Source organism: Ipomoea nil, unplaced genomic scaffold (assembly GCF_001879475.1).
Source record: "Ipomoea nil cultivar Tokyo-kokei standard unplaced genomic scaffold, Asagao_1.1 scaffold0861, whole genome shotgun sequence".
Lineage (NCBI taxonomy): Eukaryota > Viridiplantae > Streptophyta > Magnoliopsida > Solanales > Convolvulaceae > Ipomoea > Ipomoea nil.
Window position 1 is genome coordinate 151,595 of NW_017617289.1, and position 20,192 is coordinate 171,786.

At 39.6% G+C, this 20,192-nt stretch overlaps 1 non-coding gene across 1 annotated transcript; it reads left to right on the forward strand.

The window, feature by feature from the left end:
• Positions 1-10,753: 10,753 nt before the first annotated feature.
• Positions 10,754-10,837, forward strand: TRNAL-CAA. The gene has a single exon. It is a non-coding gene; the product is annotated as a tRNA-Leu (tRNA).
• Positions 10,838-20,192: the final 9,355 nt, after the last annotated feature.

The following is a 20,192-nucleotide window of genomic DNA, read 5'->3' on the forward strand; positions in this document are numbered from 1 at the left end:
CTTGGTTTTTCCGAAGGTAGGTAGAACTACTTCTATGTTGAACACTTCGATCTAACACTTCAACTCTTCGTGCTTGTAAAGGTCCAAGATTGACTTGTAGCTCTTTAACTTTGGGAGGCTTCAAACACGTTGACCCACAAACGACCACTTGGCGTGCGTTGACATCTTCTTGGAGCGTCTGGGACCGCTCTTGACCACCCCTCGCGAGTGAGGGTCTTCTAAACTTGATCTTCAAACCCTAAACGACGTCTAGCTTCTTAACGGACAACGGTTGCACAAAACTGAGACTTCAACTCTAGGATTAGCGTAGAAATGATGGTGATATCGCACGAAAGATGGCACCACCTGCTTGAACGAGGATAGATGTAGCTGACTCCCGGTTACGTGTATTGTCCATCTTCTTTGCGTTGACCACGTGCCCAGCTGCAACCACCACGACTGGACTATCATGTGTCGGCAGATCTTTGGGCCTTCTTGCTCTTTAGTCGCGGTCTTCGCCAAGACTTCAACGAACACAGAACGAGGCAACTTACCGAGAAGGTTCACACCAACCGAGAACAATAGCCACAACTACTAGAGCTAACAACAGAACAAGATAAAAGAACTAAACAGACAGCAAAAGATAACTCACAGCCTAACCGCGCGTCCTAAGAATCTTATACTTAGGTACTTAAACACTTAGAGGCTTCACTAAACATCATAAGGTCTCAACTTAGAGCACTAACCTAAGCTCAACTTAGGTTCTTAAAGCCCAACACTTAACATCCTAGGCTCAAACCTGGCTCTGATACAAACTGTAACACCCCCGAAAACACGTTCTATAAAAAACCATAACACATGCAGATCATGCAACAACACACTAGCACAACGGAAGGTAAAACGATAACTAGATAAATGGAATCCAAACGGGGTATTATGCCACGTCCACCAACCACGGTAAATGCTACGGCGGTCAAATCTGCAATGTGTATACATCTATCCCAAAGACATCAGTCTAAAACTACATTGGCGCACAGGCCACAAAACAAGGATAATGGTACTAAGCTACCGGCCACTAGACATCGCGCTCATCTAGACATCACCTGTAAGAACACAAAGATAAACATGGGACGATGCCCAGTCAGCGAATAATGCTGGTAACCCACCAATACATGTGAAATATCATACATAGATAGATATAAGTTGTAAAGCCATTTTCGAAACGGAATACATAAGTATATAAGTCAAAAGCCCAGATCAATAATCAACACAATACTCATTACTCACAAGGATAACACGGGAACACATCCCAAACCACAAAGGTTAACCACAACGTAAAGGATAAAGACAAGACCGATGGCAACACATGCCAAAGCAACACATGCCACCGTGACTACACACGTCACGAGAGAAGAACACACAACGCCGGCTTTACAAGCCCTCGCAACATCACCCATCACGAGTTGATATGCCTTCCATATGCCCTGTTCCAACCTTATGGCAACCCCCAACCTTGTATCTTCATTCCAACCATTACCTCCAGGACCCCTGTACAGCCAAGTCCAACCTTATTCCCCCGGGACCGTTGTCCCCCACCAACGACCACCAACGAGACCACCAATTCACGGCAACACATGCCCGGATAACACATGTTATCCTGCAAAAACATGAACCTTACACAAAGGCCACAACTCCATAATCACGTCACGACCACCATGAGGACCGATGCAATACCTTGGTGACTAGTGTCCCATACCACTAATCGTGAAATCCAGGTAAAGCCACACATGCACCACAACTCAACAAGAGTCAAACAACGGATCACAACGAAGGTATGAAACATACTCAATCAAGGAACGGGTCACAGCCCAACAAGACTCAATGTTCAACACTTAGCACGATTCAAGACACCAAAGTCCTACATGGATACCTACCTTATAGTTCTAGACATACGAAACATCAAGAAGACGCTCAAATAGTTCCACAAAAGAACAACGGGAAGTCAAAAGACTAAATACCGAGTCAAACGAATCACTGGGAACAAATCCCGATCCAACTCCACGGTGTTCCCCACGGGTGGACCCACGAGTAGGCTCCCACCTGTGGTTCCGCCCGTAGGTACACTACCCACGAGGCTACATGTTCCCCGCGGGTGGGCGGGGGGTGGAGCTCGACCCGTCGTTCCGCCCGCGGGTACATATACCTGTGCAAAATAATCCCTTCGGGGATTTTCTTCTCCAAACACCAATTCAAGTCCAAAACATGCCAAATCTCACCCAATACAACAAAATGACTTGAATCATGGAAAATTCCAAGCAATGGCACAAAGGAACCCTAAACACAAGCTCTAGATATGCAATATCACAAGACAAATGCATAAACCGTCATATTTCATAGCAAAACACAAGTAGAATCCAAGAAATCACATATAGGTAATCAAAATAGCTTTTATAGAGCATGTGTTACCTCATTCGCTTATCCAACCAAAACCAACGCCAACATTGGCTCAACTCATAAAACCAAGCTACTGGGAACCTGTGAATCAAACCGATCCTTCGACTATTAACACAAGCACTAATAAAACTAATTATGCTCATAAAGGAAATTGAACCCTAGATTTTTCCTTATTTACCCACAAGCTCAACCAACTAAGCTAAGCATCTTATTAGTAACTTAATTACAACAGAATTACACTAATAGATAAGCTAATAACCAAGCTCCCTAATAAAACTATTAAGAACTAAGAGGGATTCAAACCAAGGCCAACTAGAATACTAAGCATACATCTAACCACCACACTAATTAATCCTTTAATAACCAAACCATCCTTAAATCTAATAAACCCAAACTAGACAACAAGACACAAAAGAACGGGAGCTCACCAACTTTCTTCGTCTTCTTCATCTCCTTGCTGCATGCAAACCGCGGGTGGAACACGGTTACTGCTGTAGAATGTTGATTGCGTGTATGCGAACCAACCTGGACAATAATAATCGTTCGAACAGCAACACCAATAATAATTAGCAACTTCATTTTCGGACAGCAGCAACACCAATAATAAGTGGCAGCCTCAATTTTGCACAAGGAACAAGAAGTATGGCGTGGAGCAGTTTTGTTCTTGCACAACAAAAATAATTAATAATGACGCAAGGATGATGCAGCGTGGCAGCTTCAGCGTGACATCTTCAGTTCCGATCAGCAACGATAATTAGCGTGAAGCCTCAGTTTTGAACAGCAGTAGTGAAGCAGCGTCGAACATAAATAATAATAATTTAGAATGGAAATAATATATCTGTGGCGTGTATAATAATCACTCCCTTAAAAGCATTTGCGACCAGGGTATCGCATGCTCTCGACAGGAAACACAGATTTGCTATGAACATATGAGTTCAGAGTTTCTCAGGTAGAAAGAAAGATTTCAGCTTGTTCTTGTAGCAGAGATGGAGTGTGTTATATATACTGAGAATAAAACCACCCCATCCAGTGAAATGCTACAAAGAAGGAGAGCAAGTGAAGGAAAATCACTCATGTCCCATGCACGTTCACAGTTTGTGAATAGTGTGCGAACAAGGTGGTCAAAACTCCTTAAAAATAGGAGTTAAAAAGATATGTGGGACAAAGCTTGATACTTAAATGTTCCCAACAATCCCCCACACATTTAAGGTGGCATTGTTATACCATACCATCCTGAGTTTACACCAGAGTTAATTTCCATATCAGTGTATAAAACTTGAACTGACATGTAGTGGAACCAAGTAACCCTTTCCCGAGAGTGAATTAGATATTGAACTCATCAGTCATTCGAGTTTTGAACTTAGTTGCACTCATTAACTTTGTGATAATCCCTGTTTCTTCTACCTCTACATATAGACTTTTCAATCTGTCAAGTCTATCTCTGCATAGACTACCTGTAACAGGCTACAGATTTGTCACTGTTCTTTACAGTTTTGTAAGTCTTTCCGTGATCTCATATGCCCAACATATGTGGTGCATCACGAATTTCTTACCACATTGGGTTTCAAGCCCATCTCCCTTGACGTATCAAGGACGGTATTTCGATTCAGACCTTTCGTGAAGGTGTCTGCTATATCCTTTTCAGATCTCACAAATTCCATTGTGATTACCCCATTCAGCATTAACTGCCTCACAGACTCATGTCTGACTCTTATGTGTCTTCTCTTGCCATTGTAGACACTGTTTTGCACAACACTGATGGCAGTTTGTGAGTCACAGTGTATAGGCACTGCAGGTGCTGGATACCCCCACAACGGCACGTCTGCCAATAGGTTTCTCAGCCACTCTGCTTCTTGACTTGCTAGATCTAAAGCTATAAACTCAGCTTCCATCGTTTATCTGGCAATGCAGGATTGTTTTGACGACTTCCATGAGACAGCGGCTCCACACATAGTGAATACATATCCACTTGTTGAGCTTGCATCATCGCCACCGTTTACCCAGTTCGCATCACAATACCCTTCCAGCACAGCTGGAGACCCTTTGTACTCTAGGCCCCAGTCTACTGTGCCTCTCAGGTATCTCAGTACCCGTTTTAGTGCATCCCAATGTGAGACACTTGGGATGTGGGTATAGCGACTGAGTTTGTTTACTGTGTATGCAATGTCGGGTCTAGTGTAGTTCATTAGAAACATCAGACTACCGATTATTTTTGCATACTCTTCTTATGACACACTATTCTCCATGTTCTTTGACAATTTTACACTGGGATTGTACGGGGTTTTGGCTGGAGTTACTTCATAGCTCCCAAACTTCTTTAGAAGTTTCTCCGTGTAATGACCTTGAGATAAGAGGTAACCCTCTTTGGTTTTTGTGACTTTTATCCCAAGTATTACATCGGCTTCCCCTAGATCTTTCATGTCAAATTTGTCACATAGATTTCTTTTTGTGTCGTTTATAGCCTCAATATTAGGGCTAAAAATCAACATGTCATCTACATAGAGACAGATGATCACAATGCTAGACTTTATCTCTTTAGTATATAAGCAGGCATCTGACCGGTTTGTAGTATAACCCAGGTCTAATAAAGTTTTATGAAATTTTTCATACCACTGCTTGGGAGCTTGTTTCAAGCCATACAAAGACCTCTTAAGTCTACATACTTTCCCTTCTTGGCCAGGATCTACGCATCCGGGAGGTTGTTCCATATAGATTTCTTCTTCTAGTTCACCATTGAGAAACACAGTCTTCACATCCATTTGGTGAACTAACAACCTGTGTAAAGAGACCAAAGCAAATAGAACACAAATGGTTGCTATTTTTGTTACTGGTGAATAAGTAAAGAAATAGTCCTCACCGAATTTCTGAGTGTAGCCTTTTGCCACTAGTCTGGCATTGAACCTTTCAATTGAGCCATCTGGTCTCAATTTCCTTTTAAAGATCCATTTGCAACCGATAGGTTTGCAGCCTCTTGGTAGATTAAACAACTCCCACGTGTGATTTGACTGTATAGAGTCTAACTCATTTTTAACAGCCTCTTTCCACAATGTGGAATCTACCGAGCGCATAGCTTCTTGAAAGGTTTTTTGTTCTTCTTCTAGGACCAATTGGCAGATGAATTGATCACAAATTTCATTTATGTCTTTCAATTCTGTCAAGTATGTTATGAACTCAGAACCAAAACTTTTCTCTATTCTAGCTCTTTTACTTCTTCTTGGTTCCTCTGAAGTGTTTGAGAAACTCGGAAAAGAGTTAGTAGAATTTTGTTGAAGGCTAACATCGGATGAGGGACAAGGTGTTTTCAAAGGAAAGACTGTTTCAAAGAAAACGGCATCTCTTGCTTCACCCATTGTACGATTTTCCAAATACATGAACCTATATGCAGCACTGTTTTCAGCATACCCAACAAAAATGGCATCTAAGGTTTTAGGTCCCATGTTGGGCCTTTTGAAGGACGGCAGCCCTACTTTAGCTAAGCAACCCCATACTCTCAGTTAATTAAGGTTTGGGGCATGCCCCTTCCACAGTTCATAGGGTGTTTTATCAAACCCTTTGTGCGGTACTCTATTTAAAATGTGGTTTGCTATTATCGCAGCTTCCTCTCACAAAGATTCCGGTGCACCTGAGCTGATTAACATTGCATTAATCATCTCCTTGAGAGTTCGATTTTTCCTCTCAGCAATGCCATTTTGTTGAGGAGTGTATGGTGCTGTTACTTCATGAATAATCCCAGAAGTTTCACATAGAGATTTAAGAGAATTAGATTCATATTCTCCGCCTCTATCAGATCGAAGCCTTTTTATCTTTTTGTCTAACTGGTTTTCAACTTCATTTTTAAAAACCACAAACTTTTGTTCTGCTTCGTCTTTTGATCTCAATAAATAAAGTTTAGTGAAACGCGAAAAATCATCTATAAACGTGATGTAATAACGTTTTCCACCTCTACTTTCAGTGGTTTTGAAATTAGCTAAGTCCGTGTGAATTAGTTCTAAAACAGATGTCTTTCTTTTACATTCTGTAGAAAACGAACTTCTAGCAAATTTAGATTCAACGCAAATTTCACATTGTGTGCATGCTTCATTTGACAATTTTGGCAGTAAATTCATGCTCTTTAGTCTGTTTAAGCATTTAGTGCCAACGTGTCCTAATCTATCATGCCAAAGATTTAAAGAAACAACCATATACGCAGAAGATGAAACTTTATTATTGGCAACATTGTCAGAAAAGAGATCACATTTAGTTGAGCCTACAAGAGCAACCTGATTTCTAGCTACAGAAGCATCTAACACTAAAAGGCCAGCACGAAAATATCCCTTTCCCAGGTATTTTCCACAGTGAGTCAGAACTATGCGGTCAGACTCAAAAACCATTTTTATTCCAGCCTTATTCAATAGGCCTCCCGAAATTAGGTTTCTACGCAGGGAAGGAACATATAGCACATTTTTCAATAACAAAAGTTTTCCAGAAAAAAGTGTTAACTCAATTGTTCCTCTACCACTTACCTTAGAAATGCTGTAGTTTCCCATAAAGACTTGTTCGTCTCCGGTGCTGAGCTCGAGCACCTTGAACAGGTCTTTGTTGTTGCAGAAATGACGAGTAGCTCCCGTGTCCACAACCCACTCATCTGGATCACCTACCATGTTTGCTTCAGTTATCACTGCAGCTACCATTTCGGTATCTCCTAAATTTTCCACTACGTTTGCTTGATTCCTTTGCCCCTCGCCAGTAGGTTTTGTACCTGTCTGGTTCGTTGAACCCTTTCGTTGATAACATTGTGCAGCCTTGTGGCCACGTTTCCCACAAACATAACATTCTTTATTGTTTTTCCCTTTTTTCTGAACTTTACCGTTTTTCACACGGTTATTATTGTTTGGTTTTGAACTCTTCCTTTGGTTTCTGGCACCTTCCCCAGATTTAGACCTGTCAAAACCTCCACTTGATTCAACTACATTAGCTTTAATACTGTCAGAAAAATTACCATATTTTTGAACCAATCGGTTTTCTTCTTCTATATTGATAGTGTTGATTAGCTGCTCCAGAGTTTGATTCTTCAGTTCGTGCTCCATTTTATTCTTGAAGTCTAGTCACGAATCGGGCAGCTTATCAACCAATGCGTCTAACAGAAATGCATCATTCACCAGGGCTCCTTCAGATTTCATGTCAGCTACCAGGTTTTCAAAGTCGTGTACCTGTTCAGTGACAGTTTTGTTGTCCGTCATCACGTAGTGCAACCATCTGTGCACAGCATATTTTCGCCTTCCAACATCATCAACACCAAACTTGGCTTTCATCAGCTCCCGTATTACCTTAGCAGACCGGTATGGTGAGTAAATGTCAAAAAGCGGATTACTTACTCGTTGAAGAATTTCTGCACGTGCAGTTTTATTATCTTTCTCGAATTTTATTCGAGTTGTCTGCAGCGCTGTAGTGGCCAGAACCTGAGTCGTTTTCTCAGTTGTTGAGCCTGCAGAGGATGCTTGCTTTTCTGTTGCAGCAGTTTTGTCAGTTTGAGCAGGAACTTGCGCCACTGTCTCCGTACTCTTCTCAGAATCCTCAAAGATGACATAATCTACATCTTTGGATTCGAGAATCATCATCACCTTACCAGCCCATCGCTTGTAGTTCAAGCCCCCAGTGAGAGGTTCAACCGGTGTGATGTCGGGGTGAGTGTTCGACATTGTTGATACACAAATGCTTTTAAATTGTAGAATGTTTATTGCGTGTATGCGAACCAACCTGGACAATAACAATCGTTCGAACAGCAACACCAATAATAATTAGCAACTTCAGTTTCGCACAGCAGCAACACCAATAATAAGTGGCAGCCTCAATTTTGCACAAGGAACAAGAAGTATGGCGTGGAGCAGTTTTGTTCTTGCACAACAACAATAATTAATAATGACGCAGGGATGATGCAGCGTGGCAGCTTCAGCGTGACATCTTCAGTTCCGATCAGCAACAATAATTAGCGTGAAGCCTCAGTTTCGAACAGCAGTAGTGAAGCAGCATTGTACATAAATAATAATAATTTAGAATGGAAATAATATATCTGTGGCGTGTATAATAATCACTCCCTTAAAAGCATTTGCGACCAGGGTATCGCATGCTCTCGACAGGAAACACAGATTCGCTATGAACATATGAGTTCAGAGTTTCTCATGTAGAAAGAAAGATTTCAGCTTGTTCTTCTAGCAGAGATGGAGTGTGTTATATATACTGAGAATAAAACCACCCCATCCAGTGAAATGCAACAAAGAAGGAGAGCAAGTGAAGGAGAATCACTCATATCCCATGCACGTTCACAGTTTGTGAATAGTGTGCGGACAAGGTGGTCAAAACTCCTTAAAAATAGGAGTTAAAAAGATATATGGGACAAAGCTTGATACCTAAATGTTCCCAACAACTGCCTCCACCCGCCAGTGTGTCGAAGCCACCACGCCACCCCTCCATAAGGTTGCCGTCGAACTACCAAGCCGGGGAGAGGTGGAGACCGGAGATTGCCTTCGCCGCACCGTACCGAACCCGCTGTCGGGGGAGAGAAACCACTGTACTGCTCCGCATCAGCCAAGAGCCACCTCCGAGATCACCGGAAGAGCTCCGCTACAGTCCGCCTCCATTGAGCTCGCCGGAAACCATGGTTCATCCTGTTGTCAGCGTCGTGTTGTAGCTGAACCGCCAAGCTCCACTGCCTAGGCTGTCTGCTCTGCTCTGCCGGAACAAGGAAAGATGACGGCGAAACAAAGGGGTTGAAAGCGGATGATTAAGGCTTGCTTGGTCGAAGGAGGAAGCCTCCATTTTCTTCGGGTTACACATCACGCCGACGAAAATAGCAAAAGAAGGAGGATCGGCTGTGGTTTTTATTATCACAAGGAGAAATGCCAAAAAGATGAACATCTAGGTCTACACCTATGTACATAACACAATTGGTAGGTTTATTAAATGGATTGGGTTAGGAAGTTGGGTTGGTTACAACTCTTGGGTCAATACCCATACATACATATATATATATATTGGGCTTACAAAACTACTATAGTAAATAATTATATTTGGGGCTTAGGGTAACAATTAAACTTTTAGGCTAAAAATCATTTTTGGGCTTGAGGATAAATACTAGGCTTTTAGGAATTAAAAACCATTTTGGGTCTAGGAATATTTTGTACAAGTAATTTATACGTAAAAATATTCTGCATACACTTTTAGAAAGTTTAATATGAAATCTTTTGTAATTAAAAATAGTTTGAAGGTCTATTTGACCATTCTTCTATGACTTCTTTTACGTCAGGAGGTTTTAAATGTGGTCGATTCAATAATATTTGTAATTAATTAATTTGTAATAAATTTTTTTAACTATAATAGGAATATGACATTTAAAAGGGAAAATGAGGCAGGTACAGTTGGAACAAGTGGGACGAAAGCAGACGGAGCAATGAGTTAATACCATATTAGGTCCTTCGAGTATAGTGGTTTTGCCACGTTTAGTCGTAAACTTTCGAATTGACTATTTGTGGTCCTTCATATAACAAATTTAACCATTCGTGGTCCAAGTTAACCACCCTAGTCCTTCAACTTTCAATATTTAACCACCCCTGGACCTCTGTCGCAATTGCTCACGGAGCAATGGATTACTCCATATGAATATAGGCATTACCCAGTGCGGGTGGATCCATCAAAGCCCCACGAGTCTTGCACGTGACGTCAACGTGGCCCCATATCAATAGGCCATGCTTATTAGGTGAACTATGATCTAAAGGACATTATTTTTATACATAAATTACATTAATTTTATGCATAGAGTACATTATTTTTATATGTAATGTTCAATATTTGAATGTATGCAAAATAGTATAAAAACAAATAGAACATTTATTAGTTTTATGTATAAGGTTCACTGTTTGTATTGATATGGTTTATAATTTGAACATGTACATACCGATTGAAGTTCTTAGGTTCATTTTTGTGGTACATGATGTTCTTTGTTTTTTGAATATTTTATTCCATTGTAGAGTATTGATGGACATACTTATTCGGCACACCCCTTTACCTTAACATAAAAATATGATATTTAGCAAATCTATGTTCACTATTTTTATACATAATATTCAGTACTTGTATACATGAAGTTCACTATTTGTGTGAATGTTTTTTTATGCATGATCCACAGTAAAATTGCCATCAATAGGTTACCACATTTAACAACATACATGATACACCAACCACAATCCGCATTACAAGATAAACCATGGATAAATGTTCATTTTTTAATGTATTAAGCTTAAACATTCTAAAAGATGAACTTTTAATACATTGTAAAAGTATTGAAGTCAGGATGACCGAGTGGTCTAAGGTGCCAGACTCAAGTTTTGGTCCTCGTGAGAGGGCGTGGGTTCAAATTCCACTTTTGACACAATAAAATAAAACTATAAAAATTAAGTCAAGATCTATATATAATATATGCTCATAGGATAGCAAGTAATTTGTACGTAAAAATGAAGTTATACTTACACTTTTAGAAAGTTTAATATGAAATCTTTTGTAATTAAAAATAGTATTGATGGACATACTTATTTGGCACACCCCTTTACCTTTACTTAAAAATATGATATTTAGCAAATCTATGTTCACTATTTTTATACATAATATTCAGTACTTGTATACATGAAGTTCACTATTTGTGTGAATGTTTTTTTATGCATGACCCACAGTAAAATTGCCATCAATAGGTTACCACATTTAACAACATACATGATACACCAACCACAATCAGCATTACAAGATAAACCATGGATAAATGTTCATTTTTTAATGTATTAAGCTTAAACATTCTAAAAGATGAACTTTTAATACATTGTAAAAGTATTGAAGTCAGGATGATTGATTGGTCTAAGGTGACAGACTCAAGTTTTGGTCCTCGTGAGAGGGCGTGGGTTAAAATTCCACTTTTGACACAATAAAATAAAACTATAAAAATTAAGTCAAGATCTATATATAATATATGCTCATAGGATAGCAAGTAATTTGTACGTAAAAATGAAGTTATACTTACACTTTTAGAAAGTTTAATATGAAATCTTTTGTAATTAAAAATAGTTTGAAAGTTTATTTGACCATTCTTCTATGACTTCTTTTACGTCAGGAGGTTTTAAATGTGGTCGATTCAATAATATTTGTATTTAATTAATTTGCAATAAATTTTTTTAAATATAATAGGAATATGGCATTTAAAAGGGCAAATGAGGCAGCTACAGTTGGAACAAGTGGGACGAAAGCAGACGGAGCAATGAGTTAATGCCATATTTGGTCCTTCGAATACAGTGGTTTTGCCACGTTTAGTCGTAAACTTTTGAATTGACTATTTGTGGTCCTTCGTATTTCAAATTTAACCATTCGTGTTCCAAGTTAACCACCCTTGTCCTTCTACTTTCAAAATTTAACCACCCCTGGACCTCTGTCGCAATTGCTCACGGAGCAATGGATTACTCCATATGAATATAAGCATTACCCAGTGCGGGTGGATCCATCAAAGCCCCACGAGTTTTGCACGTGACGTCAACGTGGCCCCATATCAATAGGCCATGCTTATTAGGTGAACTATGATCTAAAGGACATTATTTTTATACATAAATTACATTAATTTTATGAATAGAGTACATTATTTTTATATGTAATGTTCAATATTTGAATGTATGCAAAATAGTATAAAAATAAATAGAACATTTATTAGTTTTATGCATAAGGTTCACGGTTTGTATTGATATGGTTTATAATTTGAACATGTACATACCGATTGAAGTTCTTAGGTTCATTTTTGTGGTACATGATGTTCTTTGTTTTTTGAATATTTTATTCCATTGTAGAGTATTGATGGACATACTTATTCGGCACACCCCTTTACCTTTACATAAAAATATGATATTTAGCAAATCTATGTTCACTATTTTTATACATAATATTCAGTACTTGTATACATGAAGTTCACTATTTGTGTGAGTGTTTTTTTATGCATGACCCACAGTAAAATTGCCATCAATAGGTTACCACATTTAACAACATACATGATACACCAACCACAATCGGCATTACAAGATAAAGCATGGATAAATGTTCATTTTTTAATGTATTAAACTTAAACATTCTAAAAGATGAACTTTTAATACATTGTAAAAGTATTGATGTCAGGATGATTGAGTGGTCTAAGGTGTCAAACTCAAGTTTTGGTCCTCGTGAGAGGGCGTGGGTTAAAATTCTACTTTTGACACAATAAAATAAAACTATAGAAATTAAGTCAAGATCTATATATAATATATGCTCATAGGATAGCAAGTAATTTGTACGTAAAAATGAAGTTATACTTACACTTTTAGAACGTTTAATATGAAATCTTTTGTAATTAAAAATAGTTTGAAAGTTTATTTGACCATTCTTCTATGACTTCTTTTACGTCAGGAGGTTTTAAATGTGGTCGATTCAATAATATTTGTATTTAATTAATTTGCAATAATTTTTTTTAAATATAATAGGAATATGGCATTTAAAAGGGCAAATGAGGCGGCTACAGTTGGAACAATTGGGACGAAAGCAGACGGAGCAATGAGTTAATGCTATATTTGGTCCTTCGAATACAGTGGTTTTGCCACGTTTAGTCGTAAACTTTTGAATTGACTATTTGTGGTCCTTCGTATTTCAAATTTAACCATTCGTGTTCCAAGTTAACCACCCTTGTCCTTCTACTTTCAACATTTAACCACCCCTGGACCTCTGTCGCAATTGCTCACGGAGCAATGGATTACTCCATATGAATATAAGCATTACCCAGTGCGGGTGGATCCATCAAAGCCCCACGAGTCTTGCACGTGACGTCAACTTGGCCCCATATCAATAGGCCATGCTTATTAGGTGAACTATGATCTAAAGGACATTATTTTTATACATAAATTACATTAATTTTATGCATAGAGTACATTAGTTTTATATGTAATGTTCAATATTTGAATGTATGCAAAATAGTATAAAAACAAATAGAACATTCATTAGTTTTATGCATAAGGTTCACTGTTTGTATGGATATGGTTTATTATTTGAGCATGTACATATTGATTGAAGTTCCTAGGTTCATTTTTGTGGTACATGATATTCTTTGTTTGTTGAATATTTTATTCTATTGCAGAGTATTGATGGACGTACTTAATCGGCACACCCCTTTACCTTTACTTAAAAATATGATATTTAGCAAATCTATGTTCACTATTTTTATACATAATATTCATTACTTGTATACATGAAGTTCACTATTTGTGTGAATGTTTTTTTATGCATGATCCACAGTAAAATTGGCATCAATAGGTTACCACATTTAACAACATACATGATACACCAACCACAATCCGCATTACAAGATAAACCATGGATAAATGTTCATTTTTTAATGTATTAAACTTAAACATTCTAAAAGATGAACTTTTAATACATTGTAAAAGTATTGAAGTCAGGATGATTGATTGGTCTAAGGTGCCAGACTCAAGTTTTGGTCCTCGTGAGAGGGCGTGGGTTCAAATTCCACTTTTGACACAATAAAATAAAACTATAAAAATTAAGTCAAGATCTATATATAATATATGCTCATAGGATAGCAAGTAATTTATACGTAAAAATGAAGTTATACTTACACTTTTAGAAAGTTTAATATGAAATCTTTTGTAATAAAAAGTAGTTTGAAAGTTTATTTGACCATTCTTCTATGACTTCTTTTACGTCAGGAGGTTTTAAATGTGGTCGATTCAATAATATTTGTATTTAATTATTTTGCAATTAATTTTTTTAAATATAATAGGAATATGGCATTTAAAAGGGCAAATGAGGCAGCTACAGTTGGAACAAGTGGGACGAAAGCAGACGGAGCAAGGAGTTAATACCATATTAGGTCCTCCGAGTATAGTGGTTTTTCCATGTTTAGTTGTAAATTTTCGAATTGACTATTTGTGGTCCTTCGTATTTCAACTTTAACCATTCGTTGTAACACCCCCGATTTTCACAACTTTTAAAAACCAATTTAAAGCTTAATGAAGAGGTAAAATCTACTCATCAAGATTAAATTAAAGCGGAAGCTAATAAACAAGTACGAGAGATGTTATGCCACACCTACACATCTATAGGTTCACAGGCTAAGTCTAAACAAAAAGTCATAGTCATACTTATAAAAATCCATGGCTCACAGGCTAAAAGTCTAACTAAAACAGTCGCAAGGAGCTACACTAACTAACGATCTGCTAGCGCGCTCTCCAAGATGCTACTCAAAACCTGTAAAGCAACTTAAACATGGGGATACCACCCGGTCAGAGAATATTGCTGGTAACCCATCAACACGCGTTAAATAGCATATATAGATAAGTGTAAGTCAAAAGCATTTTCGAAACGGAATACAGTATATATCATTTCAAAAGCCATAGAGAGATGTCAACTTCAAGGACTCATTCACACTCTCAAAAGGAAAAGGAAGTCAACATCCTTACGACAACAACAAGACAAGAATAACAACTGTAACCAATACCACTCGAGATGTATTCTACTGATCACAAAGTAAAATACATCAAGACATGCTCATTAGCAAAGGATACACATCACACATTGGCAACTACATGCCACAGTGACAACTACATGTCACAAGTTTCACAGTTCCAAGTTCATATACCATAGAGTCAGGACCATGACTCGATTCATAGTGGATCAGTGTGGAGGGCTCCAAATCATCAACAAACATGTATCACATAGTCATCGCAACGACCCGGATCACATGCATAGTGCCATCGCAATGACAAGGATCGCAACCCAATGGAAACAGAGCTAATAACTTTAAGTGTATACAACCCCTATTGAGATTCCAAGATCAACGGGTTAGTTACCATCTCTGGCAACGGGGATAAGTTTCCCATGTTGCCCACAAGTCACAATTAACCAAACAGCCATCCGGAGCTTCACTACCGGTCCTTTCACACATAAGTCCCCACACTGTCCACTTTACCAGCTCAAACATCTCATCACATCAATCCATCATCCCAACAAGAGTCAAAACACACGGAATCTAGAGATACAACAACACCTAGATTCCACACAAAGTGTGTACAACAACGGATAAGCTCAACAATAGCTTAATCAAGGAATAATCATACACACGGGATCACATCAAGGGATTCAATCAAGGGGTTTCATTGAAGGACATGAAACGATACTCAACAACAACAATGGACCTCAATCCAATATCAATATGATTAGCAACATGAGTTACCAATCCTCAATAGAAAGGGACAAACAACACATAATAGCATCAATGTCACCAAGACTAGCATGCACATCAAACGGGTAAACCAAAATAGTTCCAATGAACCACAAAGACTCAACATCAATCCAACAAATCACAAGGTTGGATCATAAGCACGATTCAAGACACCAAATCCTAACATGGATTCCTAACTCATCGTTCTAGACATACTAAACATCAAGAAGACTCACAAAAGCTCAATAATCCAACAATGGGAGGTCAAAACATCAAATACCAAGAAGAAGGGATCACGGAGAACAAATCTCCGCAATCCCCACATATGTTTCCCGCGGGTGGGGCCACGGGTGGACCTCCACCTGCGGGTACACCCTGCACCCAAAATTCAGCATTCGCGATTTTGCACTTTTAAGGCCAAGTTCAAGTCCAAATGACCCCAAATCTTCCACACAACAAAGATATGACTTGAACCTATGAATAACTCATAAAATAGCATCCAAAAACCCTAAAATACAAGCTCTAAACATGCATCACCACAAGATAATGCATCAATCACTCAAACACATCAATAATATCACATAGAAGCCAACAATCATTATTATCAAGTGAAAATAGGTTTTGTGTAGCATGGGTTACCTCTTGTAGACCAAGAACACCTTCTTCAACCTCAAAGCAAGACCAAAGCTCCTCTAGATCAACCTAGCACTTCACCCACCACTAGATCTTCTACAAACTCCCAAAACCCACAAGGTAGAAGAACGATTTAGAGAAAAGATGGAGGCATATTGTAAGGAAAAGGTAGGGAAGGATAGATCTTACCATTCCTAGCCTTGTAATGTTGGAAAGTTGGAATCTTGGTGGAAGACTATGCAAAGCTTGGAATTTCCCCTTTTGACTTGGAGTGCAAGCTAGGATTCTTTTAGAGAGAGGTTGGAGAGTTTTTAGAACTTTGGCTAGCATGGAATGAAGACAAGAGGTCTTGCTAGGTAAACATGAGCACCTCTCACTAGTGAAAAGACCAAGTTACCCTTACTAAGGTTTGGATGAATAAGGGATTGAGGTACAACACATAAGGCACAAGGTACACCAAGAAGACTAGTCAATTTCTAGTACTTCGACTATGAAATTTCAGGATTTTAGGAAGAAATTACCAAGGAAGGCTAGGATTAATTCCTTAATTAATCCCAATTAGCATTTAGATGTACGGGGTGTCACATCCTCTCCCCCTAACAAGAAGCTTCGTCCCCAATGCTTGGGCACGACGTGTGACACCCAAAAAATCCACATTCAATCCATGGATTAATTGAGTAATTAATCCTATTGTATTTGATGAATTAATTCCTAAAATCCTGATTTTTAATACTCAAGGACTAGAATTTGACTAGTCAACCTTTAAGTTGTGTTGTACCTTGTGCTTTGAGGGGAGTTCCCTTGTTCCTTACACTTTCTAAGGGTTAGTAAGGGTATCCTTGTCTTTTCACCAAGAGTTAGTATTGTAACCTAACCTAGAAGACTTCGTCATTTCATTCCCTACAATTCTAAGAAAATATTTCTACCTTCTCTCTAGAAAAGAAGTGTAGCTTATTCTCCAAGCCAAGTTGAGACCCTTGTCAAGATTCCAAGATTTGCTTCCAAGATTCAACCTTTCACCTATTTGGGCATCTAGGAGGGTAAGATCTAAGTTCATCTTGTGTTTTTGGTTCCATCTTAGTTGTCTTTTTCTTAAAGGTAGGATCTTTATGATCTTTTGGTTTGATCTTGAAGTGGGTTTGGAAAGTAAGCCTTGTGGAGAGCTTGTTGTGGTGTAAAGTGAAGTCTTTTGGTCTTCAAGAGGTAACCCATGCTCAACAAAACCTATTTTGCTTACCTATATGTGATTTCTTGGATTCTACATATGTTTTGCTATGAAATGTGAGGGTTTATGCATTTGTCTTGTGATATTGCATATCTAGAGCTTGTGTTTAGGGTTCCTTTGTGCCATTGCTTGGCATTTTCCATGGTTCAAGTCATTTTGTTGTGTTTGGTGAGATTTGGCATGTTTTGGACTTGAATTTGTGTTTGGAGAAGAAAATCCCCAAAGGGATTATTTTGCCCACGAGTATGTACCCACGGGCGGAACGGCGGGGAGAGCCCTACCCGCCGCCCACCCGCAGGTACATAGACTTGGGGGTAGTGTACCCGCGGGCAGAACCACGAGTACGGGCCTACCCGTGGGTCCACCCGCAGGGAACACGGTAGTGTTCGTTTGGGATTTGTTCCCCGTGATTTGTTTGACTCGGTATTTGGTCTTTTGGCTTCCCGTTGTTCTTTTGTGGAACTATTTGAGTGTCTTCTTGATGTTTCGTACGTCTAGAACTATATGGTAGGTATCCATATAGGATTTTGGTGTCTTGAATCGTGCTAAGTGTTCAACATTGTGTTTCGTTGGACCAAGAGGTGTCTTGTGTGTTCCTCGAAACTATGTTGAGTTTCCCCGTTGATAAGCATGCTTGTTTGTTGTCTTAATGCTAGCATGTGTGTAGTTTGTACCTTCCGATTGGTTGATGATAACTTGTGTTATCCATCGTTGTTGTCGTTGGGCTGTGACCCGTTCCTTGATTGAGTATGTTTCATACCTTCGTTGTGATCCGTTGTTTGACTCTTGTTGAGTTGTGGTGCGTGTGTGGCTCTACCTGGATTGCACGATTAGTGGTATGGGACACTAGTCACCAAGGCATTGCAGCGGTCCTCGTGGTGGCCGTGACGTGATTATGGAGTTGTGGCCTGAGTGATGGGTCCACGTTTTTGGGGGATAGCATGTGTTATCCAGGCATGTGTTGTCATGATTGGTGGTTTTCGTTGGTGGTTGTTGGTGGGGGACGACGGTCCCGGGGGAATAAGGTTGGACTAAGAAGTACAGGGGTCCTGGAGGTAATGGTTGGAAAGAAGGTACAAGGATGGGGGTAGGCATAAGGTTGGAACAGGGCATAAGGAAGGTATACCAACTCGTGATGGCTGATGTTGCGAGGGCTTGTAAAGCCGGCGTTGTGTGATCTTCTCTCATGATGTGTGTAGTCACGGAGGCTTGTGTTGTTTGGCATGTGTTGCCGTTGGGTAAGTCTTTATCCTTTGCGTGTGGTTAACCTTTGTGGTTTGAGATGTGTTCCCGTGTTATCCTTGAGAGTGATGAGTCTTATGTTGACAGTTGATCTTGGTTTTGACTTATATATATATGTATTCCATTTCGAAAATGGTTTTTATGACTTATATCTATCTATTTATGATACTTAACGGCATTGGTGGGTTACCAGCATTGTTCGCTGACCGGGCGTCGTCCCAATGTTTATCTTTGTATCTTTCAGGTGATGTTTAGACGAGCGCGATGTCTAGAGCCTGGTAGCTTAGCACCTTTATCCTTGCTTTTGTGGCCTGTGCGCCAATGTAGTTAGACTGATGTTTTGGGATAGATGTATACACTTGCAGATTGTTTGCTGTAGCGTTTACCATGTTTGGTAGACGTGGCGTGACACCCCGTTGGATTTCTTTTATCCAATTTCGTTTTATCTTCCGCTGTGCTAGTTTTGTAGTTTAATCTGCATGTGTTAAGGCTTTTATATAGGTCTTGTGTGGGGGGTGTTACAGTTGGTATCAGAGCCTAGGTTTGAGCCTAGGAAGAGTTAAGTCTAGACTCTCTGAGTGGTTAAGTGTGTTCTGAGACCTCAAAGCGACCTTAAGAAGCTAAGTGTTAGGCTTAGGACTCTAGGTTGCGCGGTGAGATGTGTGTTGCTTTTTGTCTTGCTTGCTTGCTCTTTTTGGTAACCTCGTTGTTGTAGCAGAAGTCTGTGATGCCTCCTCGCCAGCATATCGCATTGTTTGAAGACGTGGGTGAAGTGGTTAAGAAATCTCGGTTGGCCGAATCTAGCAATGCTTCTGGGGTGATTGAACGATGGATCCGGGGTGGTACGTCCACAAGAGTAAGTCCTAGTGCAGCTACCTTGCCAGCATTCCGAGATGTAAGGAGGCATGGGAGGATAGAGGTTCACCATCCAATGGAAGGGCCATCCCAAGAGAGGGTGCTTACCTTAAGTGGAGTTCGAACAGGTGACAGTGACGTAGTAGTGGGAACCTTCCTTGTGCAATCCGTGCCAGCAACAGTCTTGTTTGATTCAAGAGCGTCTAACTCGTTCGTATCACCCGGCCTCGTGCAGAAGTTGGGCTTATCTGGGGGCACGGGAGTGAGATTTAATGTGAAGGTAGCATCGGGAGAAGTTAGGATGTGTGACCGTCTTTTTGAGGGCATCAAGATCAATATCAAAGGATAAGAGTTCCCTAGCGATCTAATCCAGTACGACTTGGACAGGATGGATGTGGTCTTAGGTATGGACTGGTTGTGGCGGTTTAGAGCCCAAATCTTGTGCAAAGATCAGAAGGTGGTGCTACGGGGACCCAGTGGGAAAAGGGTATCATACCGTGGAAAGTTGGGAGAACCCGGGATTAAGTTGGTGTCTAT